The following is a 21,645-nucleotide window of genomic DNA, read 5'->3' on the forward strand; positions in this document are numbered from 1 at the left end:
TATACAGTACTGTTACACTAGTGCATTATTAGCTCGTTGGTGCTAGTGAATATTTTTGAAAGATCAGGAAATGCGTAGATTTCTTAAATCTCTCAGAAAGACAATGGATACCAGGTTAATTCTATTGACACAGATTGGCCCATGTGCTTCCTGGGCTCCAAATGTCACTGGGTGGGTACAGGCTTGGTAAAATCCCAGCCTATCAAATTTCCATTTCCTTTTGACCAGTGATTTCTCTTTCTTCAGACTCGTTCTTAGTATTTTCCCACTGAGGAGAATCCGTGGATCCCTATAACACTACTTCTCCTTTCCCTTTTTCTCCTCAAATATCTAGTGAATAAAGTGATTGAGAACCCCAGTGATTTCCACTGTATTACTATGGCAAAGTAGTTGTTCCGGATTCTTTTTTTTTTTTGCTTTATTTAGCAGGTGCGTGTGTGTGTGTGAGAGAGTGAGATTAAGAGAGAGGGAGGGAGGAAGACTGATTCTACTAGGTTTTACTTTTTTCTTTCAATCTAGCCATGCCTTGGCAAATAAAGATGTTTGTCCCTCTTTTTCAGTCCCCCTCTACTGCAGAAAGGGCAGAGCACTTGCCTATTGGCTTCCACGAGCAATTTGTAACCTATTTCTTTCCATGAAACACAGGCCATGGCACCCTCTTATGAGAATTTCTTAGCAATTAACTCCATCTTTTTCTCCCCAAATCCAGAAAGGATGTTGAGATTCAAATGAGATCAATGTTAGAATAAGGATAACCTTCAATAGACTTTTAAAAATGTAATCTTTTAAAAATGAATCTATGGCCACTTTGGCTATTATAACTCTTAGTTTACTCATGACACATCTCACAACTGATCACCGCAGTTCCCACTGAGAACCTCTGGATCTTTCTCTGATAAGACGGTTACATCTGCCTGACCTCTTCTCCCTTGCTCCCTGGGTGCACAGATCCCTCACTCTCCATTCTGGTTCCTCAGAGACCGCACTGCTTTCCCATCTCACAGGGAAAACTGCTGGGCTTGGAAGTTGTTGCCAAGACCCTAGGCTTTTTATTAATAGTCGTAGGAAGCCAGAATTTTATGGATAATGTGCGACTCAAACGGGAGGAGGATGGCCTTCAAAAGAATATCTTTACCTTCTGCAAGCCACCTCCTTTCAGCAAGCATTCATCAGGACCACCTCTGTTTCTGTCCTGCTCGCAATCCCCATATATCATGGACATCTAGGTTTTGCCTCTAAATTTTCTCCTGCCTTTGTTCTGGAAAAATATTAACAATAAATCAGACCAAAAACTAAAAGGTACGATATTTTCATCTAATTTATCTCATTTCATATAATAAAGAAGGGGTGGGTATACGGGGATTTTCGGAACATCATTTATCTTGATGGAGTTACCTATTCGTACTTTCCGCACATACAGCTGATAATATGAATAGCTGGTCTCGAATTTAGGATTGTAATTTTTTTTTTTTTGAGGGACAGAGAGAGAAAGAAAGAGAGAGAATGTGTGCGTGCGCGTGGGGGTTGGGCAGAGGGAGGGAGAGAATCTCAAGCAGGCTTCAAACCCAATGCAGAGCCCAAGGCAGGGCTCAATCTCACAACCCTGAGATCGTGACCTGACATGAAATCAAGACTCAGATGCTTATAACCAACTGAGTCACCCAGGCACCCCTAGAACTGTAATATTTTTGCATCTAAAATTTAGTTAACTATTTGAACAGATAATCATGCAGAAGGGCCTTTTTGCCCCAGCTATTCGTTTAAAATAAGTCATATTTTCTTTTATCTGTTCTTAATTTACAATTCTGGAATTGTAAAGTCCTTGCTTTTAAAGCTGGCTGATTCACTTCTGACAGTAAGGAAAGAGGTATTTGGATGGTTAGTCTTGCATACTGATTTTTGACTTTCCTTGGCTCCAGACTGGCTGGAAATGCTGGATACAATTCAAAGCCTTTCTCCAAACTTCCCCCACTATTTCTGCTTTACTCTTTCTTCCTTATCATGCATCCCTTAAAAAATAACATTTCCTCACACTTACTCCCCATTTCCAGTTGCCAGTGGTGTCTGGGGCTGATGGGAATCGTGCGACACCACGCTGAGTTGATCGCTCCCTTACCCGCAGAGCAGAGATCATCTGGGCGATGGGGCAAAGCACAGGAACACAAGAGACCAAGCTCATGGCTCAGCTCTGTTGTTCACAATTCCAGCTCTGCCCTTCAACTGCCTGCCTCCTGAGATATATCGCCTTAAGTGGGCAAACCACTGAGAAAATTCCCATCTGACAACTGGCTAGGAAGAAGGGTCAAAGGAATTAACCCGTAGTTAAGGAGGCAAGGGTTTGCTTAAGTACTTTAAGCACACAGTTGTTGTGCACAAAGACTGGAGCAGCTGGTTTCTATCTCTGATGGCAGACGAACAAGAGGAACGCTGGGATGGCTAGGATGACTTCTAGACTAGAAGGAAGACGTCTCCATAGCATTTTATGAAGCATCTGGTTTCTATCTCTGATGGCGGATGAACAAGAGGAATGCTGGGATGCCTAGGGTGACCTCTAGACTAGAAGGAAGACGTCTCCATAGCATTTTATGAAGCATCCAGCATGGGCCAGGTTTTGTATACCTTGCATCATTTAGCCTAGTGATGACATCCTTAGGGAACCCTAAAGGAAACTAAGATTAGACCATCACTTCATGTGTCCAAGTTTGCCAAACTAGTAAGTGGTAGAACCTGTGTTTGAACTTAATTTTATGGAACTGAAAAGTCTTTTCCACAAGAGCAGGTATTCTTATATTTTATGAGAGAAAGGGGAGCTCAGAACCCTTGGAAAGTCTTACAAATTCTGTGGACCCGATCCTGGAAAAATACACATAGACACACCCACAAGGTCATACACATGTTTTTGGCTGATATGTGAAGTACAGACCCCAATAAATCATCTGTAAATGAAGTGTGGTTCTGCTCACAGAAGTAACAGCAAACACTGGGTCTGTTTACAGGATGAAAACAATACCTCCAAGAAGAAATGGCAACGTCTAAAGGAGGGATGTCTTCTGAATCTACGTAAATCCTTTTTAACATGTTCTGCAACGGGCATCCCTCCAGCTCTTACTTGGAGAAAATTCATTTAATTTTAAAACATTCCTTAAAATATCTTTTAAAAATGGGTCCAAATTAATAATAAAAATAAATAGTGAATACTTGAGAATTTGGTATTCAGGTAAGAAATATCTCCTTTTAAAGTAACACATTGATATAAAAACAAGATTCTGGAAAGAGTAGGCTTCAAGCACACTGAATTACTGAAGCAGAAACCAATTTATCATTTTAATAGCAGATAATTTAATAACAGGGCTGGGTGCAGCGCTCTCTGCATTAATGGCCAGCAAAGGGGTGAGAAGGATGGAGGGAAGGGCCATGATTGTTAGCTGGCTGGGGCTGATCAGTGTTGCCAGTGCCCTACTGAGTTTAGCCTGGGCAGCTCTTCTGCATGTGTTAGATAGGAGAAGACACTTATTTCTGTGTCCAAATAATGGGGCATATGCTATTGGAAATAAAAGAGAGTGTGGGTTGGGATACATACAGAGAATGCAATTAAAGCTCAAGTTATGTTGCAGAAATACAGGGGCTGGGAGCCCTGGAGTATCAGAGAAGGAAGGCTTCATGGAGGAGGTGAAGCTAACAGTTAAATGATATTTACATGCCATAGAAGGCGGAGACACAGAATTGGATGATTACCCAGCAGAGAGACTTGAAATAATTTTTCTCTTAAAAATGAAATAAGAAAGCAATGCTATGTTACTAAAAGACAGCGGTAAAAATGACAGCGACCAAGGCAATAGGAAGAATTTATTGCACTGCTACTGTCCTGGGGTATTCACTGTTACATTATCACTAATTCTTTAAAAAAAAAAAGAAGAAAAAGAAGAAGGAGGAGGAGAAGAAGAAGAAGAAAAAGAAAAAGAAAAAGAAAGAGAAAAAGAAAAATACTGTGATGTGATGAAAACATTCTCAGTTCATAGCCAATAAAGTCTCCCAAGCTAAAGCTTACACCAGGATTCTGACTCAGGTGTGTCTGATCCTGGACCTGGGGCCCAACAAGTCCACCCATCTGGAAAGCCATCACAACTGCTCTAAAATCAACAATACAAATTTAAATATCAATTAAGCTGATTTTTTTTACCTACAGACCACTTCTGGGGAAAACAGGAGAAAAATCAAATAACAACATTATGACACATTTACAGCTTTCACTTTCAGGGGGGCCCCTGGCAGTCCTCCTTCCCCAGAACCCATCTTGCCCTTGCCCTTTGCCATCTGCCGCAGTGGCAGCTGGCCATTCCCTTCAAGCTTCTCACCCTATACTTCGTCTCCGAGATCCAGGAAAACAAGTCTGTCTTAGAATTTGCTAAAAAACAGTGGAAGTCTTCTGGGAGCACTTCTCTTCCCTTCCCATGTTGATAACTGTGATCCGCACCTACAGTAAACCTTGCCCCCTCCTCCTCGGCTGCGAGGATCTCACCCTTTATGTCACATTGACTCAGACCTCCCCCAGCAGGCGTTGAACTAGTAATTCCTTTGTCCTTTATACTCAAATGGTGTCGTCACTGCGGAAACAACTCACTCTTCAGTCCTGCGTCTGATGTCTTTGACTCCTTTGTCTTCCCTGGATGTCTGTCTTTGTCTCTTGGTGCTCTCCTTACACGCTGAGCCTTCCACCTCAATCTCAGGTTTTGTTTCTCTGCTGCACGGAAACCACTGTATCATGATGCTCTGCAGAGCTTGGTGAGTTATCTCATCTACTTTTCAGTTTGTAGTTATCCTCAAATATTCCAGGCTGACTTCTGCAATACGGACCTCCAGCACCCACGACTGCCTAGTACACAGTAAGTGCTCAATAAATACTTGCTAACCATGATTACAAAGCCATTTGTGGTCTCGTTCCAAATTACATTTTCAGTTTCTTTTTTAGTTTTCTCCTGTTCTCCCCCAAAAACTGACGCCTTGATACTCCAGCCATGGTTCAATAAAGCTGTGATGAATGAATGAATGATCCATTCAAACGCCTGGAGCAAAAAGTTATCTGGTTGGGCCAAAATGCATTTAAACTTTATGAGAAAATGTATCATTTCCATGCCTTGTCCCCTAAAGCACCAATCTCTTGAACCTTTAAGTCTTCAAGGTTCTACCCTTGAAGAAATATTTTAGGACTTTTCCAAGAAAGCAACTCTCTCTCATGTGCAAAGAAATTAAATCCAATCCGTTTGTGTCTGCACACAGTAAAATGCAAGTCAAAATTTCAGTACCCCTTTTAAAAAGATCAGAGAGAATCCTCTGTGCCCTACTCAATACTTCATCTTTTAATAAAAGACTTTCTAATCACCAAAGCTGTGTGTGTGCACGCACAAATAATGTGAACAGTATACACTGAAAATGTCACTGCATTCCCTGATATATTGCTATAAAGAACTTGGGAGATTTCCCAGGCATGATATGACCTATGAGAAACAAAATTTCATTCAATTCTATGATTCGGATTCATGTGACTTATTCTAGTCACTTCTGAACTACTGAAGCAAGAAAAGTTGCCTTTTCCCATTTCGATGTATTATTAGCAAAATTTTCATTTCCATTTATTTTCCTCAGCCTTCTTGCTCATCTGAAAAAGTCTCAATCCATGACACGTCTAAACATTCCTTCAAAAAATATGAAGTAGATTTAAAATTTCAGCCATCTTTTCGACTGCAGGGAAAATTCCACAGACCTTAGTTGGCAATACAACGAACCTGCTACTCTTTTCTCTGGAACCTCCAGATAAATCTTACATGGAACGTGAAATCTGTGCCTCCAGTCTATGCCCTCTCTTGTTCCTCATCCGTATCTCTAACCAAGGAACTTGAAAAACACAGTCACCTTGTTCCCATGCTGCAGCGTTTCAAAGTCTGCTGGGTGTGACTCTGCCCCTTCCCGTTTCACACTGTAACTTCATCCACCTTCCAAACCCTTCACAAAAGTGGTTCCCACTTTTAAATGTGTGCTCTGCCTCCCCCCCCATTTGGCTTGCTGCCTTTGTTCAAACTACCCTGTCCACCTGCCCCTTCCCCCCCACACCTCCTTTCTCCTGTGAAAGGAAACCATGAGCTCGTTAAGACCCCATCCGAACCCACTTTGCCTTTCCTCAACCATTTTCCTCCCCACCTGCCACCATGTGCATTTTTTTTTTTTTTTTGGTCTGGCGTCGCAATTTATGCATCCCTTGATGGAATCACTTACGTGGTTATTAATGTTATTATGTTCTTGCTTTATTAAAATTATTTTTAATATGAGTTGGGTTCTCTGACGAGGCTCAATTATGCCTGGAACATAATAACTACACAGAAAATGGTTTTTTTTTTTTTTTTTTTTTACAAAGTCCTTTACGGTCCTTACAGAGTGGAAAATCTATGGTTAAAAGAAAGTTCTGGGCTGCTATATGGAATGTTTGATAATCTGCAAGGGAATTAATCACAGTGAGTGACCTGTGAGCAGGGAGGACACACTCAAAAAACTTTACTTCAGCTTGGAAGTTATACTTTTCCAAGCAACCCTCAAGGGCTATACTGTCCTGAACCCAGAGAGACAGAAAGGGGATTACGGGTGTGTGTGTGTGTGTGTGTGTGTGTGTGTGTGTGTAAAAGGAACAAAATGGGGAGAGAAGGAGAAATAGAGAAACAGAGAGAGAAACAGCGAGGGAGAAAGAGAAGAGAGACAGTGAGTGTGTGTTTGGATGCGAGAAGCATGACCCTCCGTTATCAGCACAGCTACTATTTTGCAGCAAATACGTATTGGAAGGAAGCAAACCGAACTAGACATGCCGTTGACTACAATTTAGACAAAAGGTTGAGAATTCTTCACAAAAGGCATAGAAACCTGATTTAAGAAAATGGTTATCTGTGCACGGAGCACAAAACATAAGTAAAAAAGGCATCAGTGAATGACATAAAATTTAGGTCATAAAAGACCAGGATCTGTCTTGGGCCAGGACACAGCCACCTGCCCCCCTCTCCCCATTTCCATACTGGCCACCACAGGTTTTCTCCAGTTTGTGGTTGAGGGAGTAAATCTATGTTAAGATCACATTGTCTATTAATTAAAAGTTTGTTGTTTATGAAGAGGATTTTTTTAAATATATGGATGATTCAACCACTTTCAAATAACCCTATTCTGGCCCTAAGTTAAGAAGTCTTGTCAATGCAAAGTTAGATATTTTTGTCCAGTGTGGGGTACAATTTTAACTGAAGGGAGCATTTGTGTTCAGATGTTCGAGGAAATTAAAATTCCTCGTAATGGCCTTCCTTGGGGCATTCTGACTTTTAAGTAGTATATCCGCTAAAACTATCCTCTCCCCACTCCCAAATACTAGAGCACAATTAAATACGTTTCACTTGGACATTTAAAAAATGAAAGGTAATTATCAGATAATTATCTAATTATCAGCATATATCACACTTTGCAAACAAATCCAATCCATCTTAAGTAATAAGGTCCATGGAAGAATATTCTAGAATTTAGAAACCACAATGATTCTGCACTGATCAGAGAAAATGGCAACTCCAACTTCGGAGGTAATACCATTTAAAGGACGTCATTAAGGACGTCAGAGGGGACCATTTCAGCAAATTTCATGCCAGCCCTGTTTTATTCTTGTGTTGTTTTCTATTGCCCCATATTTCAGCGTTTTCTGAGGCCGTGTGCATCAGCTGCATTTCACAATACACTATGCTATTTACAGACCTGCAGCAGTCAACATCTGTAGAAAGGTTTCAGAAATTGATTTAAAGTCTGCAACATAAGCATATCCAATCCTAAGAGTACACAAGACTATATATCTTCTTTGGGAGACTGACACATGGTTCCCACTCCGACTGGTGATAATGCATCCTTGCCAAGCTCAGATGTAGTTTCAACTCCAGGGAGATGCAACCTAATGATGGATCGGCATAACCCAATCATGCTAACATTTGTATTTGGAAACCCTACAGTGTAGTCCTGACAATATTTTTTTTATTTCCACTACCATGATTCTTCAAGTATATCAAGATGTTCTGCCAAGATGACAAGCATATGATTGAATTTAATGGTATATAAAGATACGGCAGACTGCTTTCCAAAGCAAAATTTCATAGTTGGAACTTTTATCAATTAATTGCACTTCTGGCAACCCCATTGAAAATTAAATTAAATAGTGGAACTATTTCATTAGAAGGCTTTGGCAAAATACACCTAATAGACGGAGAGCTCTATGTAATTTAAAGTGGCAGGTGAGCTGCTTTCTGGGTGCTTTTAAGCCATAGGTCTTAACTGTATGTTTTTCTCTCTTGCTATGGAGTGAGCTCCTCAAGGACAGGGGCTAAACTCTACCTATAGTTCCTAGCAGAGTCCACAGCGCAAAGTAGGCATTTAATAAATATTACTAAATACACAAATGGGTTCAGACATTGGTATATTATGAGCTTTGGAATCCCAGTTTGAACTCCTCTAACTAATGAAATGAATAACTGCTATGGGTTGAATTGTGTTTCTCTCACACTCACACGGTGAAATCCTCACTCCCAGTACCTCAGAATGTGACCTTATTTGGAGAAAGGGTCTTTACAGAGGTAATGAAGTTAACATGAGGTCATTAGAGTGAGCTCTAATCCAAGATGACTGGTGTCCTCATACAAAAGGGAAATCTGGACACAAAGACAGATGCACACCAGAGAGACTGCCACGTGAAGATGAGGGCAGAGATTGGTGATTCTTCTACAAGTCAAGGGATGCCAAAGATTGCCAGCACCCGAAGAGAGGGGAGAGGCATGAAAATGATTGTCTCTCACGGCCCTCAGAAGGAACCAACTCTGCCCAGACTGCCACACTCCAGAACTGTGAGACAGTGAATCTCTGTCATTTAAGCCACCCAGTTCACCACACTTTGTCACGGCAGCTCTAGCGAACTAATACACTGGCTTAGAACAAGTCATCTAACCTCTAGAAGCCTTATCTGTAAGACAGAAATAATACCTCAGCACTGAGCCTGAATTTGTACTACGTTAGGACTGCTATGGTGCGTACTCAATAAATGGTAGCCTTGAAAATGGCAAAGAAAATAACAATCCATCCAGCAAATATGGATGAAAATGCATTCAAACCCCCCCCCCAATTTTTTTGTGTGTGCAGAGCCCAGCTTTATCTCTGGGGAAATAGCTATTATTAAGATTTAACCCGCACAGAGCTAACATTCTAGTGACAGAAGACAGACAATAGCATATAAGGAAACAATGCAGTATATCGGATGATAAACTCTACGGAGAAAAATAAAGTAGGGAAGGGAGATCTGAAGCAAGGAGATGAAGAAGCAAAACTTTATATAGTTTTGTCTGTATGGACCAAGTGAGAAAAAAAAAAAAAGATTTGTAAACCCTACGAAGGAGATAGCAAGCCATGTAGCTAACTGAGGGAAAATCATTGCAGACAGAGAGAAGAGCACGTACAAAGGCCCCGAGGTGGAAATACCACTGCAATACTGTGGTACCAGCAAGGAGGCAAGTGCGCCAGAGCACAGCGAGCAGGGTGAGCGCTGTAGCAGATGAAATCATACGTGAACTCAGAGAAGCTCGGGAGGTCAAGATAAGGCAGGGATTAGCAGCCTCATAATAATGGAACCGTAAGCTGCTTGGAGGTCACTGCAAGTTTATGAGCAGAGGGAGGTGACATGTTCAAACTTATGTTTTAATAGGATTAGCCATTACTGTTTGGAAAATCATAGAACAAGGGGTAAAGTGGAAGCAGAAAGACCATTTAGGAAGTTATTCTGATAAGCCGGTGAGTGCTGGGAGCAGCTTGGAGGAATCAGTGGAGAAGAGAAGTGGTAAGATTCTGGATATGTTCTGGCTGTAGGGCTAATAGGATTTGCCTCAGGACTGGATATGGGCGATGTGCTAAGGAGGGAAGTCAAGGATGATCCCTGGTTTTTTGACTTGAGCAACAAGAGGACACCATTAACAAGAAGAGAAAATTCACGGGCGAAGCCACTTTGGGAGGCACGATGAAGGAATCAGTTTCCCGCGTTAAGATGGAGATTCTTACATATCCAAATGGACATGGAGGGTAGGCAGTGGGACAAGACTCTGGAATTTAGAGATCAGAGCCGGGCTAGAGATATAAAGTTGAGAGTCATTACAGAATTTAAGTTTTTTTTTTTTTTTAAGATTTGTTTATCTATTTATTTATTTATTTATTTATTTATTTGCGGTGAGGGGAGGGAGGGGCAGAGGGAGAGAGAGAATCTTGAAGCAGGACTCCCCACTGAGCTCAGAGCCTTAACCGGGGACCCCAAGACCATGACCTGAGCCAAAATCAAGAACCAGCTGCTCAAAGGACTATGCCACCCAGGCGCCTGGAGAATTTAAGTTTTAAAAATTGTGTGAGATAACTAAGTGAATGGGACAAAAATGCTAATAAGTGCTTACTGTATTCCAGGCAACTTTCTCCATATTTTACGTGTTATCTCATCAATCCCTGCAGTTAACCCCACGGTAATTCAATAGCTTGTATTTTACATTCTCCTTAATTTTTAGACTTTGCCTACTTTTACAAAGAAAGCTATTTTTCATGAATAGAGTATTACTGATCATACCTAACAGAGTGCAACGCAATTGTTTTGCATGGAAAGCAGGGGTCAGCAAACTTTTTCATGAAGAGCCAGATTGGAAATATTCTAGGCTGTACAGGCTTTGCAGGCCACACTCTCAATTCCATGGTCGCAGAGAGGACACAGTCATAGACTAGACATAAAATGGTGTGGCCGTATTCCAATTCAATTTTATTTATAAAACCAGGCAAAGGGCAGGTTCATCTTGTGAGCTGTAGTTGCAGACCCCCTGATCTAAATGAATGACTTGATCTGATCTGTTGCCTCATGCTGATAAAACCAGAAGACAAATATTCAGCTAAGGAGTGCGATACTTTCCAGTGAGCAAGTCATGTTCAATATTGAAGGAGATGCTTTCAGACATTTCATATTGTGGCGGTCTTGAGGTTCAGGGCATCCCAGAATCCAGGAAATTCCATAAAAAGAAAAAAACCCAAGAAAGAAAAAACAAAAAAACAGCCCATGACCTGCTGGGCTTTATCTGAGAGGACTCCAGATTTTCCATATAGAAGCATCCTAGGGATGGAAATATGATGTTCGAAGGAGGATAAGTGTATGTAGTGGAGTACCGCCTGCCCAGCAACCACAGAATCTTTACTTCGATTGTGTAAAAGGAGGTACGTCTTTGTAGATGCTAACAGACATTTTGTGCAGGGCGATCATTTTATTGGCCTGAGTCCTTAATCCTGGACTCTGGAAAACGGCAAAGAAAATAACAATCCAGAAGTCTCACATCATCCAGAGGACTTGTAGGATTGGAATGTTTCATATGAGTTAAAAGCTTCTAAGTAAACCAAGAAGACTAGGTTCAACTTAGTTAAACTTTGTAAGAAGCATGGCAAACGGCCTGGTACAAAGCTGGCCCTTGAAATTTGCTCCTTGACTCATTCGAGGCAGACTATCTCGTAGTCAGCTTTTCAATTCACTCTACAATCTATACCTTTACTAACTTTCAGTTATTTTTGGCAAGTCCATGGTATCTAACTTTTCTTCTTCCTCTTCTCCTAGTGATCCTACAAATGGCCAGCAAACTGAATTTCTGATCTCTGTACAAAACTGACACTGGTCACCTTTGAATAAATAGACTAAATGTTACATCGAGTCTGACCTTCCACGCAGGCCACAACCCATTTTTACCTGTTTGTTTACACCTATGGCCCCATGTCCTAGTCAGCCTAGGCCACTATAGCAAAAGACCATAGGCTGGGTAGCGTAAAAAATAGACATTTCACAGCGAGGGCCCTCTTCTTGGCCTGCAGATGGCTGCCTTCTTGCTGTGTCCTTCCTCATGTGGCAGACAGAAGCAGCTTTGGTGTCTCTTCCTCTTCTTTTAAGGATACCAATCTCATCATGGGGGCGCCGCCCTCCCGACCTCATCTAAACACAATTACCTTCCAGTGGCTCCACCACTGGGGTCAGGGCTTCGACACTTGGATTTTTGAAGGAGATGCTAACATTCAGTCCACACCGTATCATCTGTAATTCTCGGACCCAGTAAGGGTCAATCCCTTATTGTTCTTCAAATCAAAACTTCCTCGCTCATTTCTAAGATTTTATTCATGTTCTTCCATGTGAAATTTCCTCCACCCTGTTGTACATGAAGTGAAAGCATGCCTATTTTTTTTCAGACCTAGTTCAATGTGGCCCTTTCCACCACTCTAGTCCGTGATGCTTTGCCACGTCTTGAAAATCTTACAGCATTTGTACTTAATTACAATATTTTAGCACTATTCTCCAAAGCCCTAAGCATTTATTTTCCAAGCCATGTTCATTTTGGTACAGAATTACACTGTCACAAAAAAACTGCAAACTCCTTCAAGTCCAGAACCATATGTTTTTCATCTTTTCTCCAGGTGCAGTCCAGGATAGTTCCTTGAATGCAGAGATCAGTCAATGTCTGTGGTGTGCATGGCCTCTTGGTTGTCATACCAACTAGAAACTGTGATGTCTTAGACTCCAGAGAGCATTTATAATCCATTCTCTAGCAAAAGGCTGCACACAGCACTACTCACAACTAATGAGGGCAATAATGAATGAATGATCTCAGGAACCTAGCCCAAAAAGTAATGAGCAATGTTGCCAAAAATTTTATGGGTAAATGTGCTCTTCAAAGCACTTTTTATAAAGAAAAATTACAACACAAGCTACATGTCTACTAATAGATGACAGGATACATAAGTTATAGTTCAATACTATCAGATAGTAATTAAAATGAACAATTCCAAGAATAATTAATAATAGGAGAATGGGCTCATTTTACAATGGTAAGTGAATATGTGGGAGCCATAATTCCATATGTGATATGTTCTTAACTTTTAGAATTTAGATAACTTCAAGATGTTCCTTGCATCTGTAAACTCGTTTCTATTTTATGGTCATTACTTTTCATCGGGCCATACCACTTTTCACCTGGAATATAATATTAGCTTCCTACATAGGCTACCTAGCTCCCATTGGTTCTTTCAAGTCTCTACCCCTCAGCCCTGAAATGAAAGCATCTAACAGATTGTGGCCTCACTTGTTGTTCAACACGAACCTCATAGAGTCCTGCCTTTCTCCAAAGCTGGTGAGAAGTTCTCCCAACAGAGTAGCATCCTGACAGTTAAATCCCTGCTTCAATTAGTCCATCCTACCTTTCCACTTCTATTCCACTGGATTCCACACAACCAGGATCCAGTCCAGGCATGTACTGAACCTGCCTCCCCGCCTCACCACCAACCCTCAACACTTTCCTGAGGCTCCTACCCATCCGACACTAGCTGTAAGTCTTTTTTCTCATTTTCATAGTGAAGTCCAAGGATCTAAAATCCCACTTCCTACGAGAGCACTTCCTTCCCCCAATTTCCCATTCTACTTCCTTCTGTCCCTCTGTGTGCATCCCGGTCTGCACCTTGCCATTCTTCTCAAGGTCAGTATTGACCTTCTCCACGTGGCCTTCCTCTGGAGCTCAGGAACCCTGCTATTCTTCCTATTGGTATTTCTCCACGTCTAAAACACAGAGCTATATACCCAGGACAGTCTAGAACTCTTCTAATTCAATTTTAATTTTAGGTAGTTATTTGGTGTCCCTAAGCCCTAAGTGAAGTCTAAGAAAACCTTTGTCTGAAACCATCTATTAATACAATGATTTTTGGTCAGAGTTGGTTATTTGAAGAAATTTACCCTCTAAACATATGTACCATTCTCAATAATTAAAGATGAGTGCCACTCACTGAAAATTATCATAGTGTTCAAAAGCATCTTTGAGGAAATGAGAAAGAGGCTTGGAATTGCAGATAAATTAATAAAGGCACTCCTTTATTATTTCCGGTAGTGGAAAGTTGGTGTTAAAAACCCACCAGCCAACTGGGCACCCCCATTCAGAGAGTGACTAGGCCAACCATTCAAAATGGCCTGCACTACTCCTTTTTTTCCTAAGAGATTAATTTCAAATTGTATCCTAAAACTAAACCAGGCACTGAGGATAGGATGGCAAAAAAATAGCTTCATATATTTGGAGAGGGAAAATAACATGATGTGTTACTATGGCATGAAAAGAACATACAGTGCATTCTGTCTAAACAGGAAAAAGGAATATAAACATACCAAACTCTGGGAATAAGAAAACAGACATTTGGGCTTCTTTATTTAAGTTAATTATGATGTCATACGTTAACAATTTGTCATTAGGGTGGTTTGATTGCTTCCCTTATCCAACGGGTTCTTTTGTTAGTTAGCCTTCCTTGGCCCCTGGGTAGATAATGTAAGTACCACCTCTCTGGAGCCACTGGACGGTTCGTTAGGCAAAGACCCCTGTCGTTTCCTCTACCAGCCTAAGTCAAGGCTGTACCAAAGCCAGGCAAAAAAGCCTTCTGACAACACCTGGTGGCTTTGATCTGGCCAGCGGTTGCTGGAAGATTCTGACGCTAACCAAATAAAGTATATGGTGTCCACATACACAGATACTCTGAAGGTTTTTTTTTTCTTCCACTATTCTTTTGGAAGTATTCTTTAATTCACAGACGGTAATTGTACGGTTGCTAACGCCAGTTTCTAAGAAGATGGAAAGGAGATGGGAGAATGTAATGTGACTCTAAAAGAAAAAAAATGACTTTTTGTAATTTTTAAGAAACTCAAATGCTTCTTCTTAAGTATATTCTACTAGAGTGAAAACTGTCCAAATGAGAGCATAAATACTTTAGTAAACCCTTTAATTAAGCATAGAACATGTCCCTTATATTTCTGTTTGCTGGATTTTTTTTGAGAGGGGGAGCAATTAAAGTAATGAATCTAGTCAGGAAAATAAGAATAATAATAAAAAAAAAGGAGTTCTCTTAATTGTATAATTTTTTCCAGCTTGTGAAATGCCTGATAAGAGCTCTTCATATTTTCCAAAACATTCCCTTTATGTCACGTTATGAAAAATACTTTAAAGGCAGCGTTTATGCCCTTGGAACAGAATACTCTGGGTCCAGGAACAACACCCGTTAACTCTAAAATTAAGTAAGTCACTTTTCTTCACACCTCTGGTGGCCAAGTTAAAAAAAAAAAAAAAGGCAAACAGTCTGCAGCAATGAATGAAGGCTCTGGAGTCCTTTCATAATATTCAAGTTGATCAGGGTCCTCGTTGAGAGGTCTTACCTCATTTCCCACACATTTTCTGACCTATTTTGTCTGCCTTTTCTCAGAAGGATTTTGCTTGCTCTACTGTCGACTAAGCAGTAAACTAATTATCTTGTTCAAATCCCTTTGTAACGCCCCTAATCCTATTAGTTATAAGAATGTCTGAATACTGATTGCAAACCTTTTCTTTTCTTTTTTTTTTCCTTTTTCTTTTTTTAAAGGAAGGGAAAGGTCCACCGGTTTGGTCCTGGAAGAGGAAAGGAGGGGGGACTCTAGCCAGTTCATTGGACAGAGGCAAAGACAATTCTGGTCATTCCAAATCCCAGGCCACCTAAAATACTGAACAAATCCTCTCCTGTACTCATTCATTCCTTCATGTTCTGTCTCTGGCTCTTTCTTACACTTAAACACACACACACACACACACACACACACACACACACAGAATTTAGTAATCATTAGTATCTATTTGATTGCCTTATAAAAGTCAAGTGCTGAACACTCCTACTCACAGCAGAGCACACCGAACCCTGGCTTAGCCAGGAGCTCAACTGCACTTTCCTTCTTTTATCGCGGACATTTTAACGAAGAGGGTGACGCTATTGCAGGAAGTCAAAGAAGCCATAGGAAGTGGAGGAAATGAACAAATGTTACGACAGACCTCTACCAGCCCTGTGAGTCTTAGCTTCTTTTCTTCAAAGAACTCTCACAAGTCTTGTTAAAGGACTCTCTCCCTCTGTAGAAGACGCCAAGACCATTGCCTCCTGCTGTCTATTACTGAGGGAACTTTAATCACTTTTCCTTCTTTGTTCCCACTGGGGAGGGAGCCAGACTGCGGTGAAAGGCATACAGTCAGAAGCAATGCTAAAGAGCATGAAATTTATCTGACTTCCATAAAAGACGTGTTCTGCCCATCCATTTCTGCTTTTTCCAGGCAGCCTGCTCTAGGTTGGCCACTCTGTCTCAGAAAACCAAGAGAAGCATGATGCTACTACCTCCAAGGATCTGGTCTTCCTAGTCACCCCTCCCACCCCTTCTCTACCTACAAAAAATGTCTTTTATGTTCTTGGCATACAAAGTCAACTTTTTTACATTAATAATATAGTGTCTCAACCTTGCATTCTTTTTTTGTTGTTGTTCCTGAAAGCACAAGAAAGATCGTTTTAGAAATGATCTTGAAAAGAATGATCTGTGTTAGAGGAGAGTCCCGTCTTGAACATCTTTGTGAGGTCTGAGAAAAATGTTACGAACAAGAGGAAAGGCAGATGCCTCGGATAAGGACAGCAGATTGTCAGCCTAACATGTTTCAAGTAGGAAGTGCTTGTATTTTGACTTATTGTCACCTTTCTTGTGACCGAGTCCACTGAAGACACAGAAGGTTGGGTTTCCCCTGGACGGTCCCCTGGTGTACGAGGTCGGTGTGTGGACCGCGTGTTTGTGGACATCGGCGTCTAGAGGAGAATGTGCAGGCTGTGGAGAAAGGGAAGGATATGCCACCCTTGGCCATGGCCTGTTGCACCAGGGAAATTTATGGGGCTAAAGAAAATGCTAAGTACCCCTTAGCAGCCATTTGAAAATAATGAGAATACAGCCCTGGGGGTGGTGAGCACGTTGCATGCGATCTCTAGATTCTGTGATCTGATGAGAAAGGATTCCAGGTGGTTCACAGAAATGTTTGATACACGATGAATAGAGGTAACTAATTAGTGGAAAAGGTTAAGGGTAGTTCATTCACAGATATCCCTGTCCCAAGTAACAGGTGGACTTGGTTCTGTGTCCCTGGCAAAGAGGAAACACACTCTGTCTTTGAAATGGAAAGCATTCCAGCTCTCCAGGAAAAACCCCTCTTTCCCCCCTTGATGCTGCAGCAAAGAATAGATCTGCCTAAGAGATCACATGATGAGATGGTACGTAACCCTCAAGAACATTTCTACAGAAATACGAGAGCAAGCGTAGCAGCAGCTTCTTAGGACATCCGTCTAGAAAGCTAAGGGCATGGCAGCAAGTACTTACGCTGGAACAAGACCACACAGTTGAAGGTGAGCACGCACCTTGCCAGCAGTCCAGCTTGTGCGATACTATCTAAGTCTCAAAAACTGGGCACGTGTCAATAAGGAAAATGTGAAAGAAACACCAAAAAAGGAGGAAATGTATGCTAACCTAAAAATAGTAACTCTTATGTTGTGCTTACTGGCTTGCTTGGTTTGTGTCTGCTTCATGGTGATATAAGCAGCATCCTATGTCCTGTACAATTTAAAAAAACCTCAAAAACCTTCTTATTAATTGTGGTTTTTCTTTGAAGGATCTCCATGAAAAATGTAATCTGTGATTTCCATTTAACTAAAACCAGGTAGATTACAGGTGTCTCTGGGATTAGCACTTTGTAAGAAGCACCATCTGCAGAGCAACCGCACGCAGGGCCCGAAGGAGCTGGACCTGGTCCCTCTTCACTGCCCAACTTTCTTCTTCACTCACTAGCCATCTTCTGGTTCTCAGATGCATCCAAATACGTTTATGCTGCTGCGAGTTTGCATTTTCTGGTCTCTCCATCTCAAACGCTGCTCAGTTCTTGGTTCCTACTCTGCACTGGTAACTAACCTCAGACGTCCTAGTTTCAGAGCAGCCTTTCCCTGACTTTTCATCGAAAATAGCTCTTGTCTCTTCCCACTCATTCCCCGACTAAAGAAACTTTTTTATTTCTTCTTATGTCTTATTGTTAGCTGGAATGATCTCATTTATATTAACTAATTCATTTACGTAATCATGACTTTATCATTTAAGTGCCATGATAAACAGGAAGCTTGTTGTCTTGTTTACGCCAACAATTTTGGCATATGATCGGTCCCTCCATAAACATTTGCTTAATATGCGAATGAACCAAATCTCCCATTAAGAGAGGTTATGTTTTTCAAAATATAGGATAACAACGTAAAGTAGCATAAACCTTTTCAGCCTCTAGAAAAGTACGAGTTGCTTCTGAGACTCCATGGAGACGTATGAAAAAGGAATTTCTGCCCCGATTATGAGACAGAGGAACCAATAAATTCCCACCAAGGATAAGTCTTAAAAGTGCTATTAAATTACTTTCTTTCCATTACTAACACTACCTCCCCAGGCCGAGGAAAGGCCCACAAACTGCATGTGTTCAGAGGCAGTCTGATCCCCATGAAGTAGCTTCAAAAGGGAATAAAAAATCAAAACATACATCTGTGGCATTAAGCAACCTGACAGCTCATAACAAAACCACAGCAAATGGACTTGTTCCTAACACACAAAGCTCCGTGAACACGAAGGAAAAGCAAGGCATATTTGCGGACCAGCAGTTGAAGGCCACAGCCCCTGACTAATCCCCAATTGATATGACAACTGCAGTGACAAGGCTTTTCATGGAGTCCTAAGTGGGGAGCAGGACAGACGGCCACTTCAGGGAGCCAGCAATTTCCCGTTTCAAGTTCATACTGCGCAAATGCCTGTCTGTAAGAAAAGTCACATTAAAGTCCAAGGAGCCCTTGCTTAACAGAGGGGGATGTTGGGGGATGCAGAACATTGTACAAATGAGACAAGGAGCCCAGAAGAAAGTATATACAGCTGGTGGCTAGAAGGATAGTCCAAGAGTTGTAAAATGCTGTATTTTCTGTTCTGGCCACTTGGGGGCACTCAAAGGCTGAGAAATGGTCATCTGAGTCCCAAGTTTAAAACTGCTCTTCAATGTGAGAATAGAAAACAATGTATCATATGCACAAGGATACTCCTGCACACCTTCCCAGTGAACATCAGTTCTTCCCACCTGGACGCAGCTAAGTTTTCTTAGTTAGGTAACAACAAAATCTTCAAAACACGTTTTAAGGAAACGAAAAACAAGTAAGTTATTGCCACGAGTTAGGAGAAATTATTTTTCTCCAGGTAGGCTAGAGTGTCATCGGAAAAAAGACACCAGGAGCTACGTGTTGTGTGATGACAGGGTTCCATCTCTTCCCGGGAAGGTGGGCATTTAGGTATCTGCTCTAAATCAGTCTGTACTTTTATGTACTCTGTGTGTGTGTGTGTGTGTGTGTGTGTGCGTGTGTGTTTCATGAGGCATTAGTTACTTTCAACCACAATTACATTTCACAATAGGAACTTTAAAAATACATACCAAGAGTAAATTTGAACGCAAGGCTCTTTAAGCAGAGAGATAAAAAGCATGGCATCAAGGGTCAAACATGGGCTTAAATCCACCTCCCTTACTCCCTTCACTATTCTAGCCTCTGTTTTCCTTTTGGTGTAAGTGGACATAAAAATACTGACTTTGCAGGCAATGGTGTGGATTAGATGAACGTGAAGACAATTAGCACAATGGGGATCATGCATTGGCCTCAAAATGGGTTTTCTTCCTTTCTCCTCCCTCACCGCCCTCTCTTCTAGCTACTTCAAGTTAGTAATGTAAGTCAGAAACCTTAGACATGAATGGAAACATGGTTACAAGTGGTAGAGAACACACATGTGAAGGAAGTGATTTTAGAGAACATTCTATATGCAGCTGGGGAAAAAAAAAAAAATAAAGACCTGGAGAGAAGAATCAATAATCTCCTGATCATATCTAATTACTATTGGTAAATTTTAAAAGACTATTGCTACTCTCTGACATTGCTGTAAGGCTTCACTTATAAAGGAGAATGGAAACTCGTAGTTTTCCTTACGCAGCGATGCCACTCTTGTTTGAACACACTGGTGATTCTGGAACACAGCGAAGGTTCCTACAAGAACCTTGGCTTGCAGCTTAGGACACAAAGTACCATACTCATGAGGTACTCTTCACCTCCTGTAGAGAGGTTTTAAAAACACAGCCCTGTGCTTTCAACTTTTACAATCCACAATGACAAACACGCTTCACAAAACATCTTTTTCATCTCTGGGTGTGCAGACCCAGTATGTAAGAATACAATTTTTCCTCTCTTAAATTAATAAAGGGAAACCTCACTGAAGTGGACTTGGGAGGCAGGAAGGGAAAGCTGGAAGGGGGGGGGCATACACTCAGCATCAGTGACAGGCCCAGCAGAACCATCAACAGGACAGAATCATCAATTACAGGCCACGGGGAAAGGTGGACATTGCATCTCCGACAAGAAACCCAGCACCTCTGCAACTCAGCCGAGGAGAAACTGTCATCACCCTGAGCTCCAGCTTTTCTCCACTGGACTTTCATTCAAAACGGCCCCTCCCAACTTCCTTCCTGTTCTCTATAAAATAACCGTCCTCTCCTTTGTTTGCTGGACTCGACCATGCTTTTCCCATAGCTTACATGTCTTGAATTACAATTCTCGGTTATTCCCCAGTAAACCTGTTTTGTTGGTAAAATAACTGACAGCTTTAGTTTTAAGGTTAACACTTCTGACTATGGTGAAATGGTATCTAACAGACCCATGTACGCTTACTCCTTGATAACAAAAATATCAGCGTGACTACTATTTTCCTATAGAAGCACCTTGTACGGACGTAGGTCAGGTGATTTAATGGAAAGTGCAACGTTATTCGGACTAAGAGCTGTTGGTTTAGGCTGGACCGCTAGCATTCGCGGGCTGTGGATACCTGGCCACCTCTCCGTTTCCTTTAAGTCTGTTTCTCTGGCGTTCAGTTGAGGGCGATCGCATCTTTTAGCTCATCTCATCGATCTCCCGAGGATCCGATGAGATAAAGAAGACGTAGCTCTTAAGCCCAGGACAGCTATAGCACAAGTGTGGCAAGGAATGGGGCTAAAGCTTAGAAGAGGGTGGAGGGTAAGACCCTCTAACTGGATGCCATTCCTGACACTGCAGAATTTACTAGTTCTGGGAGCCCGGGCCGGGTACCTGCCTCTCGATCACTCCTGATGTCTTTGGGGATAAAAATGAAAGCTTCCCCAGAGGGCGATCCTGAAGAACAAATGAAATGACATAAGCCTGGCTTATACACTATTTATCATCATATATTCTCGAGTCATCATCATCACTGCTAAACACCAGGTCATCTTTATTTTGTACCAGTGGCTGGGCAGCCAGGTGTCCTGTCCTGCCCTCTCCGTCTCAGCTCCTTTCCCTTTGGTTACGGTTTAAGGCTCTCCATCTTTTACTTCTCCTCTTCGATGAATTTGCAACCTCTAAAGCAACACTATTTATTTGTTCCTTACAATTTTTGTTATCACCACAATACAAATGACCCTACCTGGCCAACTCCGGAGTTTTTTCCACCAACACAATATTGTACAGTGAATTTTCTCCAGGTTATATCATAACCCGCTGCTACACCAAGTGAAATAGGGTGATTTTGGAAAACTATTCTTCTTCTACCACCTTCCTTGATGCTAAACTCCTTTTTCTCTGAAGAATCTGATTCCTGGTCTGGTTGCCGTGTTCATT

General features: G+C 41.5%; 1 protein-coding gene across 2 annotated transcripts in view; it reads right to left on the reverse strand.

Moving 5' to 3' along the window:
- SLIT2 (slit guidance ligand 2) overlaps positions 1–21,645 on the reverse strand; it is a 344,854-nt gene that overhangs the window by 162,565 nt on the left and 160,644 nt on the right. The gene's annotated exons all lie outside the window — the stretch shown is intronic.

This window comes from Ursus maritimus, unplaced genomic scaffold (assembly GCF_017311325.1).
Source record: "Ursus maritimus isolate PB19 unplaced genomic scaffold, ASM1731132v1 scaffold_8, whole genome shotgun sequence".
In the NCBI taxonomy this organism is placed as follows: domain Eukaryota; kingdom Metazoa; phylum Chordata; class Mammalia; order Carnivora; family Ursidae; genus Ursus; species Ursus maritimus.